This window comes from Pleurodeles waltl, chromosome 2_1 (assembly GCF_031143425.1).
Source record: "Pleurodeles waltl isolate 20211129_DDA chromosome 2_1, aPleWal1.hap1.20221129, whole genome shotgun sequence".
Classification (NCBI taxonomy): domain Eukaryota; kingdom Metazoa; phylum Chordata; class Amphibia; order Caudata; family Salamandridae; genus Pleurodeles; species Pleurodeles waltl.
Genome location: NC_090438.1, coordinates 785,435,291 through 785,447,771, shown reverse-complemented (window position 1 = coordinate 785,447,771; position 12,481 = coordinate 785,435,291). Strand labels below are relative to the sequence as shown.

Here is a 12,481-nt window from a genome sequence, read left to right as displayed (position 1 = left end):
CCCGCCTGAAACCCTAAAACCTAACCTGTCCTAAAAACGACCCCACCCTGTCCTAAAAAGTAACCTGACCTCCCAAACCCTAAAACCTACCCTGTCCTAAAAACTACTCCTCCCTGTCCTAAAAATCACCCTGATCCCCCATCCCCACCCTAAACACTAAAACCTACCCTGCCCTGTCCTAACTATTACCCTTACCCATGCCCTATAATCCAAAACCTACCCCACCCTGTGCTAACAAATCTACCCCATGTCCTAAAAACTACCTCGACCCCCTGCCCCAGCCCTGAACCCTAAAAGCTACCCCTCCCTGACCTAAGAACTATCCCACTCCTCAGTCTTAAACCCTAATCCTACCCTATCCTAAAAACGACCCCATTCTGTCCTAAAAACTACACTGACCCCGCGCCCCACTGTATACCCTAAAACCTACCCTGCCCTAAAAACTACCCCACCCTAAACTATAACCCACACTGTCCCAAAAACTACCCCGCTTTGTCCTGAAAACTACCCAGACCCCGCCCTAAACCTTAAATCCTACCCTGTCCTAAAATGTACCCCACCCTGTCCTAAAAACTACCCAACCCCTACCATAGACCCTAAAGCCTACCTTGTCCCGAAAACTATCCCATCCTGCCGTAAAATCTACCCGCCCCACCCCGCCCAACCTTAAACCCTAAAACCCACCCTGTCCTAAAAATGACCCCACCATGTCCTAAAAACTACCTGTCCTCCGCCCTAAACCCTAAAACCTACCTTGTCCTAAAAACTAACCGGACTTCCCACACCGGCTCTAAATGCTAAAAGCAAATCTGCCCTGTCCTAAAACCTTCCCTTTCCTGTTCTAAAAACTATACCACCCACTGCCCCCACCCTAAAACCTACCCTCTCATAAAAGCTACCCCACCCTGTCTTAAAAACTACCCTGACCCCCGCCTTAAACTCTAAAACCTACCCTGTCCTAAAAACTACCCCACCTTGTCCTAAAAACTAACCTGACCTCCCAAACCCTAAAATCAACCCTCTCCTAAAAACTACTCCTCCCTGTCCTAAAGATCACCCCGATCCCCTATCCCCACCCTAAACCCTAAAACCTACCCTGCCCTGTCCTAACAATTACCCTCACCCCTGCGCTATACTCCAAAACCTACTCCACCCTATGCTAACAAATCTACCCCACCCTGTCCTAAAAACAACCTCGACCCCCTGCCCCAGCCCTGAGCCCTAAAACCTACCCCTCCCTGACCTAAGAACTAGCCCACTCCTCAGCCTTGAACCATAAATCCTTCCCTATCCTAAAAACAAACCCTCCCCTGTCCTAAAAACTACACCGACCCTGCGCTCCAAAGTAAACCCTAAAACCTACCCTGCCCTAAAAACTACCCCACCCTAAACTATAACCCACACTGTCCCAAAAACTACCCCACTTTGTCCTAAAAACTACCCAGACTCCTGCCCTAAATCTTTAAACCTACCCTGCCTAAAATCTACCCCACCCTGTCCTAAAAAAACACCTCAAACCCTACCATAATCCCTAAAGCCTACCTTGTCCTGAAAACTACCCCACCCTGTCCTTGAAACTACCCTGACTCCCGACCCCTGCCCTATCCCTAAAACCTACCCCTGTCCTAAAAAATCTACCCCATCCTGTCCTAAACAATACCCTGACCCCCACCCCGGAACCCTAAAACCTACCCCACCCTGTCCTAAAAACAACCCCGCCCCCAGCCCTAAACGGTAAAAGCTACCCTGTCCTACAAATTCCCCCACCCTGTCCTACAAACTAGCCTACCCTGTCCTAAAAACAACCCCAAACCCTTCCCTGAACACTAAAACCTACCCTGCCCTGTCCTAGAAACCACCTGACTCCCTGTGTCCTCCCTAAATCCTAAAACCTACCCTGTCCTAAAAAGTAGCCAGCCCCCCCACCCTAAACCCAACACCTACCCTGCCCTGTCCTAAAAACTACCCTGAGCCATCACCCCGCTCTGAATCCTAAAACCTACCCTACCTGTCATAAAACTACTGTGACCCTCACCCTAAAACTACCCTGACCCCTGCCCCCCTCTGATCCCTAAGACCTACCCGCCCTGTCCTAAAAACTACTCCCACCCGCCCTAAATCCTAAAACCAACCCTGTCTTAAAAACTACCCGACCCCCTCACCCTGCCCTAAACTCTAAAACCGACCCTACCCTGTCCTAACAATTACCCTGACCCCCCACCCTAAACCCTAACCCACCCTGACCTGAAAAGTACGCCTCCCTGTCTTAAAAACTACCCTGACCCCCCACCCCGCCCTGAACCCTAAAACCTACCCCACCCTGTCCTAAAAACTACCCTGACCCCTCACCCCCACCATGAACCATAAACCTACCCCACCCTGTCCTAAAAACGACCCCACACCTCCACCCCCACCCTGAACTCTAAAACCTACCTCACACTGTCCTTAAAAAAAGAAATACCCCCACCCTCACCCGTCCCATCCCCACTTACCCAGCCACCACATTCCTCTCCTGGCTGCTTCTGCTGGGTGCCTGAACCTCGCATATGCATGGTGCTTTAACCACGCATTTGCATGGTTCAGACACATATGTGGTTCAGGCAAGTGTGGTAACGCTTGTGTGGCTATACTACCAGTTGCTCCGCCACGTAGAAAAGGCCGTTTCCCATATATTTTACACCTATATTTCTCCTTTGCAATTGCTTACTTTTTTTTTTTTTGTTGACCCGGTATTTCAAAGGTGATTTTCATTGTTTGCAGGGATGTTATTGTGATAGCAGTACTTTTGTGCAAAGACAACCTAAAGCGACCATCATTTAGATACCTATTAACATTGTTGTGGGCCGCCTAGTGTCATTTTGCGAATGGGAATTATAATATCTTCTAACAAATGCCAAATTGTGAAATCCAAGTCTTTGTAAGAGATATTACAGCTCTGAATGGTGAGAAAAAGCAATTATTTTTTAAACAATTGTTTTTTATTTAGTACACTGCTGCACCGTTGGTAGGGGGTTGATCACGTGATGAGCTTAAGGGGCATATTTACAACCCGTTGCACCACCTTGCATCACTGTAGTGTAAATTTTATGCGCTAGGTTGGCACTAACGTGGCCTTTTCCCAGCACCAGATTTACAAAGTGGTGTAATGCTTGCATTGCGCCACTTTGTGATCCCTTGAGCCACATTATGCCTGCCTCAGGCATAATGTATGTGAGGGGGATTCTGACGCAGAGAGGCCCAAAAAAATGGAGCAGTGAAATTTACTAAACTTTACTGCGCCATTTTTTTCCTTCATTCTTAATGCCTGCCCAAGGCAGGTGTTAAAATGACGCACTCATAGTAACCTATGGTCCTCCCTGTGCTTTGCTGCACTAGCATCAAAATGTTTGACGCTAGTGGAGCAAAGCGCCACAATAGCATCAAAAATTTTGATGCTATTGTGCTAAGGACTGACATGGTGTGCCTTATTATAAATATGGCACAACCATGGTGTCGTTAGGTAGTGGTAGGGGGACACAAGAAAAGTGGTATTTCTGGACAGATGCACCACTTTCCTGTAAATCTACCCCTAAATGTGCAGGGAAAATGGCAACACTAAGATTGACAAAGGCACCAGTGGCTTAAACGCAATCTGTTCTCATATGGGAATAACAAACCACTGTTATTTCCTACATGGAGTGCCTGTAGTCTGATTATTAGGAGGAGGAAGTACTTATTTGGGGACATGGTGGTGAGGCATCCTATGGGCACTGCCAAGGATTAGGTGCAGGTTGGCATTGGCGAAGTTGGACGTGAGCATATATATGTACATATCCAAAGACTCAGCTGCGGCCGGTCACATCCAGCTAGCGAGGCCGGTGCACTGAGTGGGAAGCTAGGATCCCGCGCAAATCTGCAAACAGCTCTGTTACTTCTCACGGACAGCAAAGCACACTACAGGACTGGGAATGTTTGAAGGCAAAAGTTTTATTAGCAATGCGTTTCAATCACTGTGATCTTTCTCATGGCCATTTTGGAAACCGTACCTCACTCCCCTTTAAAAACAATTTTGCAACCAACAATAACCATAATAGAGTAAGAAAACAGACTTTAACATCCACAGTGAGTGAAGAAAGGAGACTCCCATCTCCATAAACTATTTTCTGACAGTTTGAAAACAATACTAAAACTACTAATTCCAACATTTTTCAATATCCAAATTCATAGCATTTACAAAATTTTAAAAAACAAATGAGAAATGAGCACACAAGTTCATAACCACAATTGCATTCATTTGAAGAATTATACATACATACAATTAGAAATTCATTAATTCATTACGGCCAAGTGGCCCTTATTTCCTATGATGCCATCATGAACATCTATGCTCGGCCACTGAATGTTTGTCGGATTATGGGCCAAAAACCCTTAGCGAATCGCAAATAGTGATTTTTAAGAAATCGCTATTTCTGAGTCGCAAAATGCAATGTAACAAAATTGCGATTCGGAAATAGCAATTTCTTAAAAATCGCTAATGCAATTTGCGAGGCCCAAATACCGAATCACAAAAATATTTGCGATTCGGTATTTGAAAATTGCAAATTGTGAAAACAGACACCTGGAACAGCCTGATGACATCACAAGCAGGAAGTGAGTCAGCCCAGGCTGTTTCCAGGAGCCACACCCAAAGGAGCAGTGAGAGAGACACAGCCCAGCCCCAGGGAGCAAGCCAGGACTTTACATCACCATGGCCAATGCTGCTAATGGGAAGGAGAAGGGAGAGAGGAAGAGAAAACTGAAGTTCAGTGAGCAAGAACTGGAGGTGCTCACTGAGGAGGTGGTGATGAGCCATGACCGGCTTTTTGAGAAGAGCTCACTCCAGGTCCCAGAGAGTGAGAAGCGCAAACTCTGGGCTGACATACAAACTAAAATCTGTGCAGTGGGGGTTGCGCAGCGCTCAGTGGAGGAGATAAGAAAGAAGTGGTGTTCCCGTGCCAAGGAGAGGGTGGCCAGCAGGCTACAGGAGGCAAGGAGCACAGGAGGCGGACCATCCACCAGACACCCTCCACCCCCATGGAAGACCTGGTGGAGTCGACACTGCTCCCAGAAGCTGTCAGTAGGGTCACTGACATAGACACGTCCGGCACACCCAGCACCAGTAAAGGTAAGTCTAATAATGAAATGTAATCCCATATGTGTATGTACAAATGCCCCTTAGGAAATAGCAAGTAGTGCAAACCATTATGATAAGTACTCCATTCCACATCTTAGATGCAGCACAACAATGCCTTATGGGAGTCGTAGTCCACAACCCAGAGCTGAAATTAGCACATAGAATGCAATTAAGTAGAGCGACACCCAGAAGAGCACAACACCCACTGCATACTGATACGATGTAAGTGTACATTTATTACCATTGTGCAACATTGGGCGATACATACTTAAATGACATGATGCACATTGTCATTGCAGATGGCCCAGCAGCAGCAGATTGTACCATTGTGGGGGATGCTGAAACACAGCCTCCATCAGACTCCAACACCAGCGAGTCATTGAGTATTGCGCCAATCAGACGCAGGGCAAGGGTTTTACCTCTCCCCGATTTGAGCCTGGACTCGGATGACATGCGGGATGATAGCCACACTCCATCCCCAGAAGCCAGATCCACAGTAAGGCAGCAGTCCCAGCCCCAGCGTCACTCAACACCCCGCAGGAGGCCTCACGATGCAGGCACACAGCACGTGGAATTAGGTGAGGGCCCATCATTCTTCGGTGGCCTGGAATCATCAATGCTTAAAGTGCAGAGCCTGCAAAACAAAAACATGAGGGCAATGCACAGGCAGATGCAGGCACACAATGCCAACATGGGGGGGCTGCAGAAGCAGTTTGAGTGCCTTAATACACACATTTGCAAGGTGCATGAGGGACAGCTTACAGCTTGTGAGAACACCAGGGAACTGACCAATGCAGTAAAGGAACTCTGTACAGAGATCAGGCATGAGCGAGTCAGCCACTGCAGGTATGAAAGGCGATTTATGGGGATGTTCAGTGGGTTTTGTCGATCAGTCAATTGCCTAGCCACATCTACTGCCCTCATATCACGGCGTGCTGTGGTGGCACAGGTGGAGGCAGCACATAGCATTCGGGATGTTGCCCAGGGACTGGTCCAGATTATGAACGTTCTGGATACTATGCTGGCAAATCGCAGTGATACACCCAGTGAAAATGGAGTTGGGGATACTGAGGAGTCATCTAGCCTCAGCAGCCTTGCAGTGCCCATTATGGATCCTAGGCGTTGCAGTGCCAGGCACAGCACTGCCACTGAGGCTGATACAAGAGGTGCCGGTGAGGCCACTGCACACTCGAGTGGAATGCGTGGCCGCAAAAAGTGACTTTGATGGCCACAGGGGACTAACTGCACATGTTGAAGTACAGTAAACTATGCAGACAATAGTGCAACACTGTAAATGTCTCATTTATGAAACATGTGTATTGCTTTGTCCTAGTGACACGTATGTTACCTGAAGTCAAGGTAATAAAGGTGCTAACTACCAGAACACATGTCAGTGAGGTTGTGTTGTCATGACTTACATATGAAATGGTTGTGCGGGATGTCAGCACGCCTTTGCCTGCCCTCTGCTGCACTGGTCCTGTCTGCTGGCTGTAGGGGTGGTATGGGATCATCATCATCATCTGAGTCTGGCTCTGATATTTCCAAAGGTATACCCCTGGTGGTAGCTATATTGTGCAAGATCGCACATGTGGCCACTATTCTACAGGTCGTGTCCGGGCTGTACTGTAGTGCCCCTTCACTTTTCTGGATGCACCGGAAGCGACTCTTCAGCAGGCCAAAGGTGCACTCCACCACATTGCGGGTTGCCCTGTGTGCTGAATTGTATCTCCGCTCAGCTGGTGTTGCAGGATTTAGGTAGGGCGTCATCATGTAGGTGCGCACTGCATAGGCACTGTCTCCTGGAAGGAACAGAGGGTATAATGAGTAGCTGAGCCATCTGACGTTACACTGCCATCAATGCACCATTGTAAAAAGGGAAAATACCTAGTAGATATCCGTCACCAAATTCCCCAGCTAGCAATCTTGTGTGAATCCCGCTGTGGCGAAAGATGTTCAAATCATGTGTGCTCCCTGGTACCTGGCCATGAGATCAGTTATGATATAGGAGGCATTGCATATCACCTGTATATTCATGGAATGTTGGTATTTACGGTTGCGGTACACATACTCTGTGGCCGATGGCGGACAGATTGCAACATGTGTCCCATCTATGGCACCTAGGATGTGGGGGAACTGTGCTATCTGGTAGAAATCTATTTTTGCCTGCAGTATTTCCTGTGGGGTGTTGGGGAATCTGATGTACTGGTGTATCCTGCTCAGCATGGCGTTTAAAACTGCATTGAAAAATCTAGAGAGGGCACTCTGTGATATCCCTCCAGCTGCTGCTATGACTCCTTGATAGCTACCTGAGGCAAGTAGGTGCAGGGGGCATAGTACCTGCACATGGGTGGGTATGCTATTGGTCCTGTGTGTTGTGCGCTGCAGTATGGGTTGTAGCTCAGCTATCAGGTCAAGTATCATGGCTGAGTGCAACCTGTACTTCTCATAATTTCCTCCTCAGTCTGGTCAAAAAGGGTAATGTGCACTCTGAAAATGCGCTCCTGTCTCCTCCTCCCTCTCCTGAAACCAGCCAAGATCCTCATTCTCCTCGCCATGACGTAGAGTGCAGCCATTGTGGGAAAGAGTCTAAGGCATTCTGGGCCTCTTTATATAGGTTGCACCTGGTTACCACCTGGTTTCTATCCATGGTAAATTGCATGTGCAAAAGGCCATTCTGCGAAAATTCACAATTTGCAAATATTTGATGCATCGAATTGCGACATGGTTTAGCATGTCGCATTTAGCGTCTCGCAATTTCTGACGGGAAATTCCGACTCGCAATTTGCAAAATGCTAATAGTGATTCGGTATTTCATGTCACAAATTGCGAGACACAAAATGCGACACGCAAAACCATGTCGCTTTGCAAAAAATCGCAATTATTGCGATTCTTTGTTTTGGCCTGCGAATGCCTTTCATGCATCGCAGACCACGTTTTTGCATTCGCAAACGGCCGAATTCTGCGATTCGCACCGTTTGCGAATGCAAAATCGTTTGATACATCTGGCCCTACGTTATGATTAATGCAAAAATGAATAATAACTTAAAAAAATACACACCACTAAAGGAGTGCAAAACACCAGCCCTACCCCACAAAGAAATTAATCAATTCCAGATTAAACGTTCCATCATACTCTCTCTGCATCTTCTTACTATGGATCAATTACTATCTCTCAAACAATATGAACAAAAGTTCCTCATCTGAATTTAGTCCTCCAGGAATGTGATTGTTCAGGCGGATGATGTATTCCGACTCAAAAATCCAAGATTTTTCAAACTTTTGCAAACTTCACATCTTTCAGAAATGTTATGAGCTTCAAATTGTTAGAAAAAAGGTATTTCTGTCCCGAGGGTGGTTTAAACAGCATTGATTGCTAAGGGATGAAATTATCAATCGTTCTGCAGTTTCAAAGCTTCTGGACGTAGCCGCCTGTGGGGTGCTCCAGCACCCCAAAAATAACCAAGCTGGAGTTGAGAAGGCGAATGAGCAATAAAGATGCCACTAGATTTTGTATTTATCTTGTCACACTTGCTGTTTGTGTAAGACAAAGGTCAACTGTCAGACTGTCTTCTGACAAATTGCTGCTTATTCAGAAACTAATGTTTACTTTTATTTCTCTAACTGAAAAGGGAGGGGACTTTGCAAAAGTGACCTTAGTGACAATCTTGCTGAAGTATAGGAAGTGAACGGTATGGTTGTACGATGTCATTTTTTCTTACACACAACATTTAAATACCTGTAAATGAACTACACGCATCTGTCAAAATATATTAAAAAAACACAAATGAAGCACATTTTTTGTAATTCTGAAATGTGATGGAAACAAAGATTTCAATAGGATCAAAACAATCTACACACTTTAGTTGCTGATGTGCAGATGTTAAATATTTGCAGATACCAGATTTTCACACATTATTGTTTGTGCGCTGAATAGTTTTACCAGTAAAACTGCATGTATATGCAAATTTAGAGACCATTTCAATTGAAAATGGTCTGTCTGTAAATGACAGTGCACTACCTCACCAGTCAGCCAAAAAGCATCACCATATACCTACCATACCTTTATCACTTTCCTGCTGACTGAGCATGGCACATTTGCCACACTTGATTTTGGTGTGACGCTTGGAATTTTTACAACCCTATCAGTGATATTATATTAATGGCAGCACCCCCATTCTAAAAATTGTTCCAGCACCACTGAACTGAGTCACTCCCTTCTTATCTAAATGCTAATTACCTGTTCTTTCTCTATGATTAGGCAGAGTTGCATGAGGGGTAACTCACCCAGTGAGTTCACTTTACAAAAATGTGATGACACACACTGTTTGCACATGTGAACATCCAATATGTTGGGGCCCATATTCTCTCAGGCTTAGTGGGATGCAATCCCATCTCTAAAATGAATTGGAGGGACTCTGCTATCCATGCCCACCCCTAGCTTATGCCCTGATTTTCACATTTAAAAGTATTAAACTACATTCTCACAAAGTATGAAGTTTGTAAACTTCACAAAATTCGAGCACCATCTTCTGTAAAAGTTATGAAGACACGGTTTGGAACACTATTAAAGGGGCATGCATATGTTTTCCTAATTCTTTTGAAAATGATACCCTATTTTATGGAGATTTTATGTAATATTGATGTCCTCTCTATTGAGGTAAGTTTTTAATTAAATATTTCAATTATTATTATATTTAAGAATCCATCCTTGGTTTTAGCATTATTTGGTTATTTGGGTGGTGGTGTTGTAGCTGGACGAGCACTAGTCACACTTAAAAAATCTCTTTTTAAGTACTTAGTAGGTAGTGGTAAAGTACTATTTTCTTTATAACATTATTCAATAGCAATTTGACTGAATAAAGCAAATATTTAACATCCTGTGCAACCAGAGGAGGAGGTGCGTGTTTGGTCGGGGTTCTTCTCCTCCCACAGTGCAGAAGAGTGATGGGCATGAGGTCTGGCTTCGTGTATGCCTGCAGCCACTGCTCAGAGACAGCAGCAGATTCACACATGGTAAAAAACTGTGGGGGTCATTCCTACATTGGCGGGCGGCGGTCGTCGCCCGCCAAGCGGGAACCGCCGAATGACCGCGGCGGCCATTCTGGCTTTCCCGCTGGGCCGGCGGGCGAACGCCAGAAGGCCGCCCGCCGGCCCAGCGGGAAACCCCCTTCTACGAGGATGCCGGCTCCGAATGGAGCCGGCGGAGTCTAAGGGGTGCGACGGGTGCAGTGGCACCCGTCGCGATTTTCAGTGTCTGCTGTGCAGACACTGAAAATCTTAGTGGGGCCCTGTTAGGGGGCCCCTGCAGTGCCCATGCCAGTGGCATGGGCACTGCAGGGGCCCCCAGGGGCCCCACGACACCCGTTACCGCCATCCTGTTACCGCCAGGAACAGGATGGCGGTAAGGGGGTCGGAATCCCCATGGCGGCACTGCAAGCAGCGCCGCAATGGAGGATTCCCTGGGCCAAGGGTAAACCGGCGGGAAACCGTCGGTTGCCCTTTTCTGACCACGGCTTTACCGCCGCGGTCAGAATGGCCAAGGAAGTACCGCCAGCCTGTTGGCGGTGCTTCCGTCATTTTAGCCCTGGCGGTCGCTGACCGCCAGGGTTAGAATGACCCCCTGTGTCCCGAATCATGGAAGCACTTGTGATTACTGCAGTGATATCCGGGGATATTTCTCCTGGTATCTTATAATGAAGCCGTAATAGGTGAAAATTTGTAAAATAACTGGAAATATCACAAATGGTCAGAGTGTAATGGTGAGTGCGGGATGCTGTCAACAAGCACCAGCGTGATAACCTGGCTAAAGAAGGTGTTTCTCAGCCATATATGTCCCAGATTTTAGGAAGCACTACAATACATCATACCTTGTTTGGGAAAGTTCTTTATTCACCAATATACTTCCTTGTTACCTTCCTCATTAATTTGTCAGTCAGTCAACCAGTACCCTCTGATCATGGCTTGCTTTAGGGGATCTAAAAAGGTGGCTGTTACTTTCTCTACTATCTGATACGGTCTTCACCTGTAACTTGGAAAACTTTCCAATAACGTTTCTTTTGATAATTCATTGAAAACATGCCTCTTGTCATCTTTTTACGCTAACTGATGCACAGTCATTTTTTTCCCCTGTCGGTTGGGCATGTTAGTGTAATATAACATAAGGTATCCTGACATAACTTAAATATAAAAAATATACACATGTAACATAAAACATAACACGTTCTTCAGTCGCTTTAGAGTGTTATGTTGGATGATAATGTAAGTCACACTTAAGATGTCTTGTTTTATAGGGGAATAAAGGTTATGCACTAGAATACATTTATTGTTAAATATTCAGGGGGTTATTCTAACTTTGGAGGAGGTGTTAATCCGTCCCAAAAGTGACGGATTTACCACCAGCCGTATTACGAGTCCATTATATCCTATGGAACTCGTAATACGGCTGGTGGTATATCCGTCACTTTACCGTCACTTTTGGGACGGATTAACACTCCTCCAAAGTTAGAATAACCCCCTCAGTGTCCTTCTCTTTATTGCTGCCTATTGAGTGTTAGGCTTTAAACCCTATAGATTTTTTTCTCATCAGCTCACCCCTGTATTGAGTTCCATCTGTAAACTCATGCAAGGGTGCATACCCCGTGATTACCTTCTCAGCATCATAGGATGTGTTAATGTCCTGCCTACCTGTCATGGGTTGCTGCCACCTAAATGCCACATGGGTTGAAAGAAAAACCAAAGTAGCAATGTGTGGCACCTTTTCAATTTTCTCCATCATGGGATGCTCAATGGGGGTAAGGTAGCAGAAATAACTTGCCTGTACACTACAGGCACGTTCCACTTTATTTTGAGTGTGAATATATTGTGTGTTCCGTGGAAAATAATCAGTCATAATTGTGATGGCAAATGAGTATAATAAAAAGCACTGGACCACCATTTTGTGTTGGTGTGTTGCAATAATTGCATTCTACTTTTTATACACTGAGATACATAGTTCTACAACTGGATATCTAGTCATTGGTTTAGGGAAGTTAGTAGACATGCCCCTAATGATTTTGGCATTGGCACAATGACCTTGTCTTGAAATGTTTGTTCAATGATTTTTCAATTTTATGTCATGCAGTGCACAAGGGGAGCTTGCATTCAGATATCATTCACACAGTATGTATGGATTCTGATACCAGGAACGGCTTCAGCACTGGTGGCACCCAGTGCAACAGTCTTGCTTCGCACCCCCCAGTGACTTTCTTCCCCATGGATTCCCTGACTACCACCCTCCAACAGTGCCCCTTGTCTCTAAACAGCCTCTCTCTCATATGCTTTTCATTTGTT

General features: G+C 45.8%; 1 long non-coding RNA gene across 2 annotated transcripts in view; it reads right to left on the bottom strand.

Moving 5' to 3' along the window:
• LOC138259171 (uncharacterized) overlaps positions 1-12,481 on the bottom strand; it is a 91,211-nt gene that overhangs the window by 53,892 nt on the left and 24,838 nt on the right. The window contains exons 4-5 of one of the 2 annotated variants that reach the window (XR_011198658.1): positions 6,571-6,951; positions 3,996-5,786 (exon numbers count right to left, since the gene is read on the bottom strand). The exons of the other annotated variant lie outside the window; for it this stretch is intronic. This is a non-coding gene — a long non-coding RNA (uncharacterized lncRNA). Of the gene's footprint in view, positions 1-3,995; positions 5,787-6,570; positions 6,952-12,481 lie in introns of those variants that run through there. 2 annotated transcript variants of the gene reach the window in all.